Source organism: Magnolia sinica, chromosome 11, assembly GCF_029962835.1.
Source record: "Magnolia sinica isolate HGM2019 chromosome 11, MsV1, whole genome shotgun sequence".
Lineage (NCBI taxonomy): Eukaryota > Viridiplantae > Streptophyta > Magnoliopsida > Magnoliales > Magnoliaceae > Magnolia > Magnolia sinica.
The window spans coordinates 36,827,127-36,833,063 of NC_080583.1; the positions used below are offsets into that span (position 1 = coordinate 36,827,127).

Sequence of the window (5,937 nt, forward strand, 5' to 3'; positions counted from 1 at the left end):
TCGCTGACTGTTAAATTGAGATTGGTCTGCCACGGCTGATCTGTGAATCCGATCGATACGAAAACTCAGTCTGACCTAGATCCACGGTCAGTGAGCTTAAGTACGATCGCACGTGGAAAAGGAGCACCGAAAGTGCTCCGTTGGATCGAGAGAGGCCTGATTTGGTTATAACCTAAGTATACCTTGGCCCTAGGGTTATTTTCATCAATGTTAGGCCTATATAAAGACCTTAAAACCCTCACTCTCTATTCCATACGAATTTCCTAAACCCTAGCTAAAAGAGAGAGAGAAAGTAAGAGAGAAGTTGGTGAATCATTGGAGATTCTTTCTTGTTTCCCTGCATCCTTAAATCGTCACTTCTGAATTGTTGTTCCGGCGATTCTAAGTTCATCCTTGGGTAAGTTAATCTAACCCTAGTTTGTTTTAGAGCTTAGCATAGTCTATGTGTTGTTGTAGCTCATTTCTATTCTTGCCTTAGGTTATCTAGTCGCTGTTGATGAAGACATATCATCTGAATCAGTGCGGTGCGCTTTTTCTGGTTTTAAGATGCGGACTATATTCATATAGGTTATGGTTTTCAAGGTTTTCAATGTCAAATAATGATTTATTATTGTTGTGGGTGTAATTTCACATGCCAAGTGCGATGTTTATATTGCATTCCTGATATATATGAGTTATGTTGAGATTTGTGTATTCTATGTGTATGTATAAAGCATCGTATACATATATAGTCCGAACATGTGTTTGCCATGATTATTTGCCATGTAATTGTGCTAGTTGTACGTGTGGCAACTCCTTGGCAAAAGAAATTGTCCAAATGTGTGTTCTCACCAACATACGTCATATATGTTGAAATATGTAGCCTAAGTGTTTGTAGAAATGTCTGAATGAATAAGAGTGTCATATATTGTACTTTTTATGGGCGTTGAGAAGAGATTTCAACTATCTTGTTGATGTGCATGGTTTCCTATATGCAATTTACATTCTTTGTTCTTTAAGTTCAAGCACTACTTGTTGAAATCCATGTTAAGTTGATATTCTTCAAATGCTAACATACTGTATGATTTGGGTTGTTGTTCCATTACTGTTCTAAAGTGTTGATATGAATATCTGTTGTAATGAAATATGTTTGGGACTATGGAATAGTCCAGGAATTCGGTAATCGGCCTTGAGTTAGTGGCTGAGGTTGCTTTCACCACGAAGGACGTGTTTGACAAACCTGAGTCGTATTAGAGTTATCGACAGTGGTTTGGCCACATGGAGTATCTGCGCACTCTATGTCGTTCAACCCAACGTGCACTCGTGCTAGTCGAGTTCGTCAAGTAACCCGATTGTCCGATGTATGTTCACCATGTATGGACGCTATTGCTTGAATCTAGGGTACCAAACTTACCGATGAAATCCTGTTAACCATTGTACCTTGATCCACTAAGACTCATGAGCCAGACATGGAGGTATGGGACACCGTGGTCGAGCTGTCGGCCTACGTTGGGGTGACAAGCTTCCCCGTAGTGACCAGTGAGCGCACACCAGACTTGTGAGCCGATTATGGTGGTATGGGACACTATATTCGCGCTGTCAGCCTACATTGATTGGTGACGAGCCCTTTGTAGTGACCTCGAGCATACCGCGATACTGCATTAAGGCGACAAGCCTTAGTATAGTAACTGAGGTATGATAGGTGTGTATTGATTGGTGATGAGCCCTTTGCAGCGACCTAGAACCATAAGAACGTATGAGATTGCCTAGGACTGACAACCCTAGAATGGATTATGATCAGGGTCAAATATTGCATATCAGACCCCAGTAATTGCCTAAATTGACGTACATGATGAGGCTTAATGGAGTGTTTTACTCGTGTTTTTATTACAGGATGAAATCAGGAGTGTGTATTGAAAATTGATGTTAAAGGCATGGATTTCATGATCAAAAGTCTCCAGAGCACGGGATGGACTCCAGAGAACCAATAATGAAGATTTTACACGCCTGGGATCTGAGGAAAGCAAGCCAAAGGGGCCCGAAAAGGGTCCAGAATGCAAGATCACATGGTTCCCGCTATCTGATCAGTTCGAAACTTAATACATGGGATGAGGGTCGTAAATTAACCGTACATATTAAATTTCAGTCATTGAAGATCTCGGGAAGTGGTCCAATGGACAGATCAGCCTATTAATCTCTAATTTGGGGCCCACCTGATATTTGGAACTGCCTCAACCTTGGTATTGACGGCTAAATTACCATGATAAAGAGGATGGACGGATTGGATTTCTCGAAATCATCACAATGGACCCCATATGTATAATGTATGTACATAGTGCACATGTGCACTATCGGAGCACCGAACGAACTAAAGTCGGTCAGCGCCGCTGACCCGACTTTCCTTTTCAAAAACGGAAATTTTCGTTTCCAGCGTCTCCGCAAACCGACCGCGGTCGTCGGTTGTGGGGCCCACTTAGTGTCCAAATGGACAATCCAAACTGTCCATCCGCTTCCTGGGGCAGTTATAACCATCGCCTAGATGTCCGTTTGGTTCCATGCATATGTACGGACGTTGATCGCTGAAAAATGCAAAACGGACGGTGAGTTCAAAACTCTGTGGGCCACCGCAACTCTAACTCGAAATTGGGCATTCCTAGCCGTTTTTTCATCCTCCATGCAATGGACGGAGTGGATTATTGAAATAATTATCAAAATAGGTCCCACCATCACAACAGCAGTGGGTTTCGCGTCCGCGTAACGGACGGTCGCTGTCTGTTTTTGCGGCTATTTGTGGACCCCACCCGTTAACCGTAAGGAAGATCTGATCCGTCCATCTTGTAGAGTGGTTCGAGAGTTTCAAAACCATGCTGATATTCTTCTCTCATGCGTGCACACGTGCGTGATACAGAGGCCACAAACAGGTCGTCTTGTGACGTTCAAAACTGATCTTTTTGTATTTTCTTCTCTGGGCCGTGTCAATGGACATTCAAAACCACCCATTCTTGACTGAAATTTCGTCCTGAATCCAATGGACGGGGTGGATTTTTCAGAAAACACCTCTGTGGGGCCCACCGATCACGGTTGCGAAAAATTGCACTTCGAGTCCTTCTACGACTCTGCCACCGATCCCAGCCATCCAGCAGCTATAAAAGGGGAGTTTTGGACGTGGGAAAGGCATTCAGAGCCAAGGGAATTCCAGATCTAGAGCAAGGGAGAGAAGAAAGAGAAGAAAGAGAAGAAAGAAGAGAGAGAGATCGATTGGTTTGGTGTTTTGTTTTGATGAATTTTGTTTAATCTTTTTGATGGATTTTATGGGTCACTAATCTTTCAGCTAGGGCTGAGATGAAGCCCCTAATTTGATTAGTTCTTGTATTGGTTGAATTCACTTTGAATATTAATTAATTTGTTTCTTTCTCTAAGTGGGCTTGATTGTTTAAATTCTATACTTCTCCATCTATGAACTTGATTAAAGTATATATATGGATGTTGTTTGGATGCTTATTATAGGTGCTTGTGTCTGATCAAGAACAGGTTTCCTATAGAGGAAGAAACAGGATGCTTTAATGAATTGTACATCCCTTATGCCCGACCAAGGATATGGGATATGTCATTCATGGCATTGCTTAAAGGAATTAGACAGTCTGTATGCCCGATTAAGGACACAGATTGTGCTTTCTCTATTTAAGTGGTATCAATCTAGATCAAGGTGAATCAACAGACAAAATAAGGGTTAGGATAATTAGGGGTGGATTCGAAAGTCGTAGTGCTCTCTCTCTGATTGAATTTTCTTCCCTGTTCTTAATTAATTGTTTTTCATAAAATTGTGCTTAGTAATTCATTCCATTATTTGTTGGATTAGTTAAAGAGAATCATAGATTTGAATTGTGACGACCAGTCCTCGTGGGAATGATCTCGTAATACGTACCGTATCTACATCTGATTCGTATACTTGCGAGTTTAAAAATCATTTAAATCGTGTTGGTTTAAATAAAACATCAAGTTTTTTTTGGCGCCGTTGCCGGGGACTGTTTCGGTCCAATTGGATTTAAGATTCTCTCTTATCATAATTCATAGTCTTAGGTTTTTTTTATTTTTTTTTTAATTTTTTTTTTTTTTTTTTTTTTTACTAACTTTAGGTTAAATTTTTATTTTTAAGAAGCTAACCTATTTCCTGTTTTGTAGGGACCTGACATAAACTGCTAATTTAGTAATCTCTTTCTAAATTCTCTACTTTTTCTAATTTCTATTTTTAGAATTAAGGTTTTATTTTTTTAGAAAGTTTTTATTTCTAGGCTATTTTATTTTATTTCCTCTTTTCTAATTCTAGATTCTAATTCTTCTTTCAAGTAACTTTCTATTTTCTAGTTTTAGAAATCTTTTTTTCCCTTTTTAGAAACTAACTTAGTTTTTATTTCTAAGATTACAAACTTTCGTTTTTAGAAATTAACCGTTGCTTAGGATTTTTTCTAGCATTATTTTAGAAAATTTAATTTATTTTTATTTTCTTTTTGTTTACAGGAATTGAGGAAGGAAGCTGCTAAATAACATTATCTTCAAAAGGAGGAGCTCTCAAATCTTTAGACATTCATCATCTCCTTTTCTCGGGTTCTTCCCTCCAATTCTCGTTTACATAGCTTTTTCTTGTTTTAGGAATTCATAACTTTTTTCTTTTAAGTCTTATTCATCTTAGGTTGCATCTTAGTTTAGTTTTCTTTCTTATATTGATAACATAGTTTATGCTAGGACGTAGATCTCTGAACATAGAACTAGCACCGGTTGATCCTGAGATTGAAAGAACAATTCGTGAAAGATTGAGAAATAATCCTGTTGAAATGGCGAATGAGACTGAAGTTAAAGCTCTCAAAGATTATTCAGCTCCTGTCCAATTTAATGCGCCTTTATGCATAGTGTTGCCAACCACTACGGCAGCACACTTTGAACTTAAACCTGGAGTCATACAATTGTTGCCATCCTTTTATGGATTGGACAAGGAGGACCCATATCATCATGTGAAAGAATTCTTAAACATTTGCTCCACCTTTAAGTTCCAAAACTTCTCAGACGATTCGATCCGCCTACGCCTGTTTCCTTTTTCTTTGAAGGATAAGGCGAAAGCATGGTTGAATTCTCTAGAAGTTGGATCTATCACTACATGAGACCAACTGTCTAAGAAGTTCTTAAACAAGTTCTTCCCCGTTCACAAAACCAATGCCCTCCGTAGAGAAATTACTAACTTCACACAAAAAGAGGGCGAGCACTTTCATGAATGTTGGGAAAGATGGAAGGACTTGCTTCTTAAATGTCCTCACCATGGTTTTGAGAAGTGGCAACAAGTTCAATACTTCTATGACGGTCTGACACCACAGAACCGTCGCATGGTTGATGCCACCAGTGGAGGGTCATTCATGACCAAAAGTGATGTCGAAGCGTGGAACTTCTTTGAAACCCTGTGCGAAAATTCCCAGCAATGGGATTATTCAAATAGAGGTGACAGAAGTCCCCAACCACAAAAGAGAGGTGGTATATATGAGATAGGAGTCATGCCAGAGCTGAGGGCCAAGCTTGATAACCTGACAAAGAAAGTTGATGCTCTGGTATTAAATAATGGACCACCACAAACAGCTCAAGTTGAGGCATATGCCACATGTTCTAGTCCTGCCCATCCTATGCAGTCTTGTCCATCTGGTACAGCATTCCCAGAACTTCTCTCTGAACAAGTTCATGCTATGAACACTTTTCAAAAATCTGGGAATGATCCTTACTAGAACACATACAACCCAGGGTGGGCTAGACATCCAAATTTCTCGTGGGCAAAAGGACCACAACAAGGAGGACCATCTGGAAATCCTCCCATGCAACCGCACCTCCAAGTTGGCAGTCAACAACCTCAACAGTTTCCACAATATCAACAACTGCCTACACAATCAAGGAAACCATCTCTTGAGGATACACTCCATC

At 39.9% G+C, this 5,937-nt stretch overlaps 1 non-coding gene across 1 annotated transcript; it reads right to left on the minus strand.

Annotated features, from left to right (window-relative positions):
- Positions 1-5,189: 5,189 nt before the first annotated feature.
- Positions 5,190-5,296, minus strand: LOC131219626 (small nucleolar RNA R71). The gene has a single exon (XR_009158275.1). It is a non-coding gene; the product is annotated as a small nucleolar RNA R71 (small nucleolar RNA).
- Between the last annotated feature and the right edge of the window lie 641 nt (positions 5,297-5,937).